This window comes from Pezoporus occidentalis, unplaced genomic scaffold (genome assembly GCF_034315485.1).
Source record: "Pezoporus occidentalis ecotype Australia unplaced genomic scaffold, CSIRO_AGI_Poc_V1 ctg215, whole genome shotgun sequence".
Lineage (NCBI taxonomy): Eukaryota > Metazoa > Chordata > Aves > Psittaciformes > Psittacidae > Pezoporus > Pezoporus occidentalis.
Window position 1 is genome coordinate 566,464 of NW_026914018.1, and position 10,958 is coordinate 577,421.

A 10,958-nucleotide genomic window follows, 5' to 3' on the forward strand; every position below is an offset into this window, starting at 1 on the left:
GTTACTGTTTGAATGGTGGAGTTTAAAATGCCTATAAATGACCCTCTTCACATACTTTTTCCCTGTTCTCTTTCTCCTGTGGTAAATCCCATAGCCACTGTAAATTTGCCATAGTCCTGTTTTAAAAAAAATATAGACTGAAACTACTAGCACTGAGGAAGCAGAGCATATATGGCTAACATCACCTATAAACAGCAGCTTCTAAAACACAGTAAGAAGCAGTCTCTTTGGATGACTGACTAACCTAGAAAGGAGCCCAGCAGCTACACTGTTGAGTACAGCCAGTCATAACCTGCAGGCAGCAATTAAAGGTTCAGAGTAACAATCAGAAATGCAGCATTACCCATAAAACTTACTGAAAGTTAGTATCATGACATATTTTAAATATCCAAATCGTAGAATACCAGTTGTGCATTACCCTTTAGACCAAATTTGCTTTTACATTTTTCCATATTTTAAAAGGAAACTTACTATTTCAGCAAAATATTCCAAATGCTCCCACAAACTCTGACCTGCCATTCCCTTCTTTCCCACACAAAGGACACTGTTTTCGGTTTCAGTGGGGTAGGAAACAGTGTTTTTCCCACTCTTCATGCTAATTATCATTTCCATTGTGATAGTGGAAAACATTTAAATGGCCCCTTCTTTAGCCTGACATCTTAGTGCTCAAATATGGATTCAAATTACATGTATAAAAAAAAAAAATCAGCTGGATGATCTTAGATTACCTGAGAACCTGTAGGCGCTGCAAAAGAAATACTTCTGCAAACAGAGTGCAGCCCATGGAGTTAAATGACTGCGTTACTCACCCTGATACTCTGGACAGACTGGCCTCATTGCTGTTTGCATCTTTGAACAGCCAGTGATGTACCAGACCACTAACTGCTTAGGAGACAGAAGCCATTACACCAGTAGGATTACAAGGGTTAGAAATTATAAAGCATTGTCTAAGCTCTGACAGTGAGCTACAAAACCCTTCAGGTAGGAAACAGCAGCAGTACAAAAAATTTTCCTCCAAGAAGACCATTTCAGCTGTGTTATATATTCTTACTTCTCTGCCGATGCTCAGGTCCTAGGTGTGAACCAGTACTCCACCATGCTGCAGGTAGCATAGAGCAGCAGTGGCATCCCAAATTCAATGAGGTTATTGCTCAGGCAGAAGAGGGGATAGAATATTGCTAGAGACAGAGGGGACACACATACGAGCAACAAGGCAGTATTAGTCAGCATGAAAAACCACAGGCAGAGCAGCAGCTGCCTAACCATTGCCAAACTTCCATAGACATTGCAGCAAGACAGTTTTAAGGAAGAATCTGAGAGATTGTCATGAGGTGGATTTGGGAAGGATTATGTGAGGACAAAACTGGGAAAAAAAGCATGAAAGTGCTCAGGTGAAAGTCTACCAAGTCTACCAATGGAGGTTGGTGTCATACACGGGCCAGAGGTGGAAGCTGCTCTCTCAGAAACACATAAAATGCAGCTTAGAGATATATAGGAATAAAAATTTCCATCTTCTGGGAATGATCATATTTCTAACTATATTTCAATTCTGAGTTAGAATAACATTGGTGTAAAGGGACTGTCCATGCAATTGCTACTCCCCAAAGAATCTGGTTTGGAATTGCTGTGAAAGGCCTTTTCAGCAAAGAAACATCCACATCAAGCATTCAGGTTATCCTAAGTACTGGGCTTGGAGGTACTGGCAGGGGTAGCACAGACAAACGTCAAGTTCTTTGTCTCTCTTTCTAGTACAATTTCACTCTGTGTAAATAATGAATCATTATGCAGAACCTAATCATTAGGTACAGCCTCATGATTTAGGTATCCAACCTGCAAGTTCAGCATCTGAAAGATCAGGTCAAGGTAGTCATTATGTTCTGCCCCATTCAGAAAGAAAAAGAAGGAAAAAAAAAAAAAGGAGAAAAAAAAATTATTTTGACTTCACCAGTTAGCAAGTTAGTGCAAAAAAAAAAAAACAACCAAACAACCCAAAGCCAACCAACCAAGAAACCCAACCCCCACAACAAAACCAAACCCTGAAGAAGGTCAGATCTGATTTGAGATGACGGTTAGGTGCTTGTATAGTTGCTTAACTGAAAAAAAAACCCACACCAAACCAAACCAAAAAAAAACAAAAAACCCACACATCTATTTGGAAATCCCCAACCTAAGGTGTAACCTGCTAATAGTAACAACCTAAAAGCACTTGACAAATACCAGGGTGATAGATGACACGGGAAGGGCACACTATAAAAAACACATGGAACACAGAAGCAGCCTGTTAACATCCAGGTAAATTCCTCAGTGGTGACTAATTACAACTAATAAAAAAAAAAAAGGCAAAAAAAAACAACAACAAAACAGAGAGGCTGTGACATTTAAAATATTGGGATTAAATGTAATTACTTGCAAAAATGCTTTTTATAAACACCTTCAAGTCCTTCATCAGACAGCAAGTGCTACTTCGCTTTGCAGACAAGAACTGACTGTATGAGCCTTCCTCCGTCATTACGTATTTTCACAATACACTATATCTGGACAAGCAAACATCTGAGGGAGAAATAAAGTAATGCTGAAGGAAAGAGTATATCTTTAGGGTTGCTGGTAGCCCCATCCCAAGCATCCCCAAGGTAACTGCCATGAGTTGGTTATTGTGCACAAGCAGCATGATAAGAAATGCCTCTAAAAGAGGCAAATGGACAGGAGTTCCTACCCATGTCCCACAGCAAAGGAGAAGTCACACGGAGTTGCAGGCAAACCAGGAATATGAACAGCCGGGGGTCTAGGCTGATGCGTGGTGATGAAAGCTAGCCGTACTGTGGACAGCTAGAGGCAACAGAGCTATTACTGTCTCACACAACCTAGGATGCAGGCAGCTGCCAGACAATGCCAGAGACATGTGCCTACTCTCGACCTCATTGCAGTAACTTCCTCTTAACTGCTTTACCACCATTCTTTTTCTTCCTTCTTTGTCTCCCTAATTATTATTGATTCTACACTTACCTATGAGCTTCTCTCAGGGGGCAAGGAACAAACGTTGCTGGGAATTCCATAAAAAGGGCTATTTTTCTGACAAGGACCCTCAGTTGTGGCCAAGAACTTGATGCCAATGCCACTGCCTTCCAACTGAAGTGCTTCAGAGGAGAAGCAATCATATCTGGGGTTGGATTTGAGAAAATCTTGTTAAAAATCCTAATTCTACACTGAAAGTGCCTTAAAAAACAAATTAGTAGTAACTATAGAACAGAAACATGAGGAGAGGGGAAAAAGTTTTGCAAGACAGGAATTTATCTTCACTGAAGATATTTTCTGTAGATTGCTATCTCACACCAGTAGCATGCATCCACTGACAAAACAACTAATGGAACTGGCAGGTCTATAATCTGAAAATATAAGGGAAAATCCCAGGCTCTGGTGAAACCAAGGGCAATATTGTCACAGAGCCAAGATTTCTACCCTGACTCCTGTGGACTTAATAGACAAGGTAACAAGAAAATTTTTCCTTGGGTGCTCTCTCTTTATCTGGAGATCTAAATTAACCTGAGCACTTCTCTGGTGTTTACTGAGCTAGTGTTATTAGCTATGTATTTCACACAAAACTTGTGCTTAACCTGCGGCAGCTACAGACCAATTCTGCTGACTTACATAAGAAACATCACCTAGATTTGTCAACCATTGTCATGTGCCATTCATATAACCATGACCACATTCCCACAGAGACTCAAGAGTGCTCATGCAGAGACTTTCACATTAAGAAAAATCAGTCCTCTAATTTAAAGGAAATGCACATCCTGGGGAAGAACTGACGGCTCCAGAGACTGGTCCTTTTATTTACTCACAGACTTTTTAAAGCAAGGGCATATTTCCTCACATGACCCTGACTTTCCATCTAACTGACTAGAAAATGCAACAGGTATGTCAGCGCCTGTATGCTTTCCACCTTCAGCTTCCCTGAACTTCTTCAGGTTGTACCTACAACAAGGTACAATGCCTGGATAAGGACCAGCTGTTACATCTCAAACTGCTGCTCAGTTAGAGGCAACACGTTTTTCTGCTATGTTTGCCTCATTATAATGGCAAGAAAAGACAAGCATGCAATGCTTTAAATCACATATCACTTCTATGCAAGGTGGAGAGAAAATGCAGCCAAAAGCAACCCCTATACCCTTCTCACAGCTTAGTTTTTTTATTGCTGTTGTGTCAGTCCAGCTGTACACGTAACTGTGTGAAATAATCTTGCAGGTTAAATACTCCAGTCTTGTTGGGTTTTAAATAAACCAGTATCCAGATTCACTATGGATAGTTTACTCTGGCTCACCTGTGACACCCTCCAACCTAGTACTTACAACAGTTACCACACATAGCAAGTTATCTTTCAAACACAGCCTCTGACAGATGGTGTCAGACTCAGCAACACATGAAATACTCCACACTTCTGGTCTCATTTTAAACCTCTGATTGTACATGCTCCTTCAACATCTGTTGTGGTTTAAGTCCAGTCAGTAACTCAGAACCACGTAGTCGCTCACTCACTCCTCCAACTTCCCCCGCCCCTGACTCCCAGAAGGATGGGGAGGAAAAATCAAAAGAATGCAACTCCCACGGGTTGAGATAAGAACAGTCCAGTAACTAAGGTATAACACAAACCCACTACTGCTACCACCAATAATAATAATGATAAGGGGAATAACAAGGGATCAGAATACAACTGCTCCCCACCCGCTGACTGATACCCAGCCCAACCCAACCAGTGATCTAACCCTTCTGGGTAACTGCTCCCAGTTTATACAGTGGGCATGACTTGCTGTGGTATGGAATACCCCTTTGGCTAGTTTGGGTCAGGTGTCCTGTCTCTGCTTCCTCCCAGCTTCCCCTCCTCCCTGGCAGGGCATGAGACTCAGAAAGTCCTTGGGCAGACTAAACCAGTCGCTGAGCAGCGACTAGAAACAGTGTTATCAGCGCTGTTCCCACGCCGAAACTCAAAAACAGCACTGCACCAGCTACTAAGAAGGAGAAAAATGACTGCTACTGCTGAACCCAAGACAACATCATAGAGCAAACTGTGGCAGGCAAAGCTGTACCAGGGGAGGTTTAGACTATTTGTTTACTGAGAGGGTAGTCAAACACTGGAGCAGGCTTTCCAGAAAGGCAATCGATGCCCCAAGCCTGTCAGTGTTTAAGAGGCATTTGAACAAAGCCCTTAATAACATGCTCTAACTTTTAGTCAGTCCTAAAGTGGTTAAGCAGATGCACTTGATCACTTTATGTCCCTTACAACTGAAATATTTTATTCTACTGTTATTATTAGCAGCAGCTGCAAGGGGAGCAGCATATAGCCTTATGTAAAGTGTTTCTAGGACTCCCTGGTGACAGGCAGTATGCCTACTATGTGTAACAGTAAGTCCCCCAGTACAAACTATGCCACATGGGCCTCTCATTCATCTTGCGCTCTGAAGTATTACTGTCATATTTCTGAAAAGGCTTTCTACATAGCATAACTGTAGCAACGGTTATTTTGCCTTTTAATACCACTAACTAAACAAACACTTATCAGGAACAGAACAAGCAAGCCACAGCTTGATAGCTGAATTCCAAGCAAATTACAATCTTATGGTTCTCCTTGTTTCTTGCTATCTCCTTCAATTTCTTCCAGTACGTTATTACATGCATCTGTTCAGCGAGATCCAAAGCCGAGATTGCCACTTACTGCCTATTAGAGTCAAACTCCTTTGAAATCCCTTGATATGAAAGGCTTCATATCAAGCCCATTTCTACGTTAAACAGAAGACAAGACGCTTGTACCAAAAGAGACATGAAAATTCAGTTCTGCTGAAGGGAAACAAATGAGTCTACATCATTTTTAAAATCAATGTATTTTTCCTTAGAACACAATTAAGCTGTGTACACAAACAGAGACAACAAAGCTTGCTTATTAACCTGACATGGTGTTAATGAGAATGCCTTTCCCTGTCACATCTGCCACCTTTATCTCAACATTGAGGTGGGGTCATTTCAGATAGCTGAAGTTAAATACCAAAGGGCTCACAACTCTGAGTCATTTTTTTTTGTAATACAGGCAGTACCACCCTATGATTCAATTTATTTGCAATGCAGAAACAAATAAACAATAGTTCTCAGTACTTTGAGTCTACAAAGCAGTGAATCCAACAGCAGTGTCTGACAGACAGCATGTTTACTGGCTGCCCTGCTTTCATCTGATTGAAGTCAGGACATTGCAGACTCACCAATTCTCCTGGAAGGCAAGGACCAACCTGAAGCTCCAGCTCTGGAGAAGAGTGTGTACAGCGATCTTCTTACATAAAGATCTCCACTTTCATTTAAAAAGAATCTACTTTATAAAAAAATCTGATTACTATGTCCTAAGCAGTCAAACACTAGAGAACAAACAAAAAAAGCAAGTTTTCAAACAGAAGAACAAAACTATATATAAGTCAACACTAACAGTACAACAGCTATTCAGGAAAAATTGTTGCAAGAAATTCTACCTTCCTCAACGCATATGCCAGTGTCAGCTACAGGCAACAGAATTGTATTTCAGACCAAAACTTCACCAAATTCTAGGATGTATAGTTTGGAGCCTATCACTAATCAATATCAGGGTGTGTTCTGAAGTTTAAACACTGAGTTTTAAATACTTTCAGCTTTTCTTGTGCCATTTCAGAGTACTTCTATGTAATCAATATTAACTAAAGGCACACATCCTACCATTTGTTTGCTTGCAGAGCAGACCCACGTGACCAAAAGAGACACTGGACACCTGCTTTTCATTTTTAATTTCACGGAACTGCACTCAAATGAAGCCTGAGGAAGCTGAGATATTACTGACCATCAGTAAGCACTACCTTTAGAGATATTTTCCTTGAAGAGTAAAGGTATTTTGCTGCCTACACTCCAAAGACAGTGGGGAGGTTTTTAGCCAGACTCAGAGTGGTATTGAGGAACCTGGTATTTGTTCCTGTTGATCTTGGATGCCTCAATACCTTTGTCTTCATATAACCGTGCCAAGTAAAAAAAACCTCCTCTGCCAGTTACACCCTCTGTTAACATCTCTGAAGCTCAAGAATTTTTCCTATTACCATGTGGCTTTTTCCTTTCACATGTCTGAAGTGCGAGGATTCACACTTAGCCCACAATCCTTTAGTGAGCACACAAGATGCAGCTGTAAAGGGACCCTTTCTAAGGACACCATCTCACCTGCATACATAGTAGAACAAGTTTGCCAAGACAGGTCGTAGATGTGCCACAACACCCCATCCACAATTGACAAGGACTAATAGTTTAAAAACAAAACAAAACGAAAATCCAATATTTTGTCATTGTTATAAATTATCTGGGATTTGCTCTACCAGCCACATCAAGGAATGCATTATTCCGAGCAAGGGTGGTGATCACTTAGTTTCAAGGGAATTATGCTTATACGATGACATTCAGTAAGTCTTGAAACTGTTGCCCAATTTTGTGAAAATAAAATAGATATAAAGACACCAGCTGAGATCATATCCCTGCTGTACTTGCACAAATGTGTGCCTGGCACAACAAAGACAGGAGCTGTGCCCTGGAGATGCAGAGCCATAAAAACAAAGTGCTTTGTGACCAGCACAACTCAGGAAATCAGACCTCCTACAGAACTGTGTTCCTTTGTTGATTAAATGTCTATACTTAACTATACTAAGATTTTTCTGTTTTCATGTTCAGAATGCAATGTATCCAATCAGTTATTTATCATCTTTTAAGTTTTGAGAGAGATTACAGTTCAGACGTATTCACCCCAAAAATCATTTTCCTTTTCTCTTTACAACTTCATTTACACCAAATATCTTGTTGCCAAGTGGAGGCAGTCACATACGAATGTATCACTCAGTCACTAAGCAAAAACCTGGAGAAAACTGGCAAGTGTCTGACTGCAGACCTGCTTTTCCCCTTTAGTCTGTTTCTACAAAATCTGCAAGAACTTTATTATGTTGGAGCTGCTCTCCTTACATCACACACAGCTGAAATTGGGCATTGACAATAAAACAACATTTAAGCAACAAATACTAAAATGCATGTGCGAACACAAAGTAAGAGATGGTATAAACCTTGTTTCTAACAGAAGCTATGCTAAAAGATGAAGTCTAGTTAGCTTTTGAAGCAGCAAAACAGGTGCTAGGTCTGCCCTCAGGCATCAGCATTGCTCTTCAAAGGCATGTAGATGCAGGTACAGCCACATCCTAAGGCTGAGCATCCACTAGTGTACACGGAGGTTTTCAGGAGTCTTTGGGAGCCACAGATAACTGGAGGGACACACAGAAATGTGTGTCACAAGTGGAAAAGTTAGACACTCTCTTTTCAACAAGGTCAGTGCATGAAGGCCACAGAGGACATATGCACCAGGAGCAGACGTGGAAGCACAGTAAAAGTCTTGACCAGGATGGGAGGGAAAGGAAGAGCAATGGAATACAAAGCTGAAGGAAAGAACTGGAACTAGCAAAAGATGGAACACAAGAAGAGGGGCAAGCACCACAATACTGCACCGTAAATGGTTATTAATTCTGCCTTCCTTAGGACTTTGATAGGACTCTGGATGTGATGATTCATGAAGCACATGGCAACAACACTGGGTGTAAGGGAAAGCTGTTTTTATAGAGCCCATCAGCTTTGTCAGACTACACTCCCTGACAGCTAGCTTGTAGCAAACAATGCTCCCATGACTCACCAGATGTTTGCTCCTCATTGAAATAGAAGTCACCAAGGGACTGATTGCAACAAGTAACATTTCCTTGAGGTCCAACTGGCTCACACACGTGGCAACCACAGAGACTGTGCCAAGCTGATGTGCATTTCACCAACCACCAGACTGCACGACACTTTTAGAAGTAAAACATCTGAAGGCAACCAATCAGGTTTTAAAGTTTTTCTGCATTTTTAAAATTCTTTCCCCAGAAAACAACCACTGCACACAAAGATTTTCAAGTGGCACGCACATGCCAAGGGCTTAACAGTAACATTCAAAAGAAGCAGCAAGAAGCTGGTAAGAGTAGCACAGTGATACATTTCATTAATGATTTAAGATAGCCAGGCTTACATTTGAAGCAGAGGACAGGCAGGCATCCTGCTCTGATGAATTTACAAAAGAAAGCAGTGTCTTGCAACCATCATTTTCACAATTAATCATCATATAAATCCGTAATTCCTGCAGACTTCAGTCTGCTACTCTATTTGAGTGGACCTATTTCTAGGAATAAAATTTTCCTGGACAAAGGCCTAAATTCACACATGCCAAATGAATAAGGATTTGGGAATAAAAGTGAAGGCAGACAGAAGTGTATGAGAAAACAAAGCCTTACTACACGATGGGGTGAAGGGTGCTTACATACATAAGTCACACAATCTAAAAATGAAGATACAGGCTCACACGGGAAAAAAATGGGAAATCTTTTAACTGCTTAGGAAGAAAAAGGGAGACAAGGTCATCCCTGCTTAAGGACAATCAGAGACAAGCTAGGATGTATTTAACAGATCTGAAGGGGAGAGAGGTGGGGAAGGAGACAAGAAACAAGGAGACAGCAAACTGCAGCAGAGTCCTGGCAGTGGGGACCAGGAGATGAAGAAATGTGACAGTAGTACCGAGAACAGCTTTGGCACGAGCCTGACATCTGGGAAGGAAAAGTTGCAGAATGCAGCTAAGCACTTCCACCAGGCTGCTGCGCGTTCACAGATGCCATTTTTAAAAGGAACTCAACTAAAAGGTTTACCCGTTTACCTTAAATTATTTAGCGATGTATGCTTCAATTACTGCACCTGCGTTGTTACCTACATACGTTAGCAGTACCTCGGGAGCTCTCACAGAGCCCAGGGAGCTGGCCTGGTTGGTACTTGGCAAGGATAAGCCCTCCTGCTTTGCGGCTGTTCCCGTTGTAACCGTTATACCGGGTGGAGGGGGCCGGCACCGTGGCGGCCAAGGACCCAGCGTTTCACCCCGCCTCGCCGAAACCGGGGAAGGAGGGACACGGGGCGAGACCGGTGGGCAGCGCCGAGCAACAGGAGAGTCCGGGCGCCAGGAAGGCTGTCAGCGACGAGAGCCGAGCTTCCTCCCGCCCCGGTGGGACGGGACGCCGCCGTCTCAGGGCGCCGCCGCCTCACTGTTATTCCCTCCCCGCCCGCTCCCCGAGCGCCGGCAACAGGCCCCGAGCAGCGCCACCGGCAGCGCCGCAGGCCCCGTCCGGCGGGTCCCCGTCCACTCACCGCTGCGGCACCCGCCGCCGCACCCGCCGCCGCCGCCGTTTCCCTCGCGGGTGGCCCAAAGGGCCGCGGTGCCTCTTCTGCCCCTGCGCTGCTGCCGCTGATCGCTTGGGCGTCCAGCCGCGCTCAGCGGGGCCGCCCCGCACCGGCCCCGCCGCTCCGGGGTCTGTGGGGAGGGCCCGCCCCGCCCTCACCGCCGAGGCGCAGCACAGCCCTGCCCGGCGGGCGGCGTTATGTAACCGAGGCCGCGGCCCGCGTCGCCTTCCCGCCCCACCCCACAGGCAGCCGCCGTGAGGGGTGCCCTTGGTCGGGCACTGGCGTCCCGGCAGGCCCTGACCCTACCCGGGGCCGGCAGGTGTCCGCGGCCACAGGTGAGCACTGGTGTTCTGTTGCTTGTTGGCGGAGTAAAACGCACCAGAAGAGACGAACGCGGGTTTCCCACAGTACCGCGTCTGGGGTCTCGGAGCTCTGAGTCACCAAACACTAGAAGCGGGTGTCAGGCCACGAAGAGTCTTCACCCATGCTGGGAGCCGGCAGCGAGCCATGCCAGCACGTGGGCAAATTCCTTAGTGTTCCTTCTGAACTTCCAGAAAGCAAGCCGGCAGCTATACATAAATGCAACAACCCCAACTCACTGCAGTTAGCACAAACAGGAATTCATCTGGATGCACGGTGTTACAACTGACATTTTGGGAAGAAAGAAACAACCAAGAATT

General features: G+C 43.9%; 1 protein-coding gene across 3 annotated transcripts in view; it reads right to left on the reverse strand.

The window, feature by feature from the left end:
• Window positions 1-10,386, reverse strand: part of SYNE3 (spectrin repeat containing nuclear envelope family member 3) — a 65,664-nt gene extending 55,278 nt beyond the window's left edge. Inside the window, exon 1 of one of the 3 annotated variants that reach the window (XM_062619881.1) lies at window positions 10,246-10,386. The gene's annotated coding sequence lies outside the window, so the exon portion shown is untranslated. Of the gene's footprint in view, window positions 1-6,245; window positions 7,040-9,832; window positions 9,913-10,245 lie in introns of those variants that run through there. The other 2 variants (XM_062619876.1, XM_062619878.1) reach the window with 2 other exon arrangements.
• Window positions 10,387-10,958: the final 572 nt, after the last annotated feature.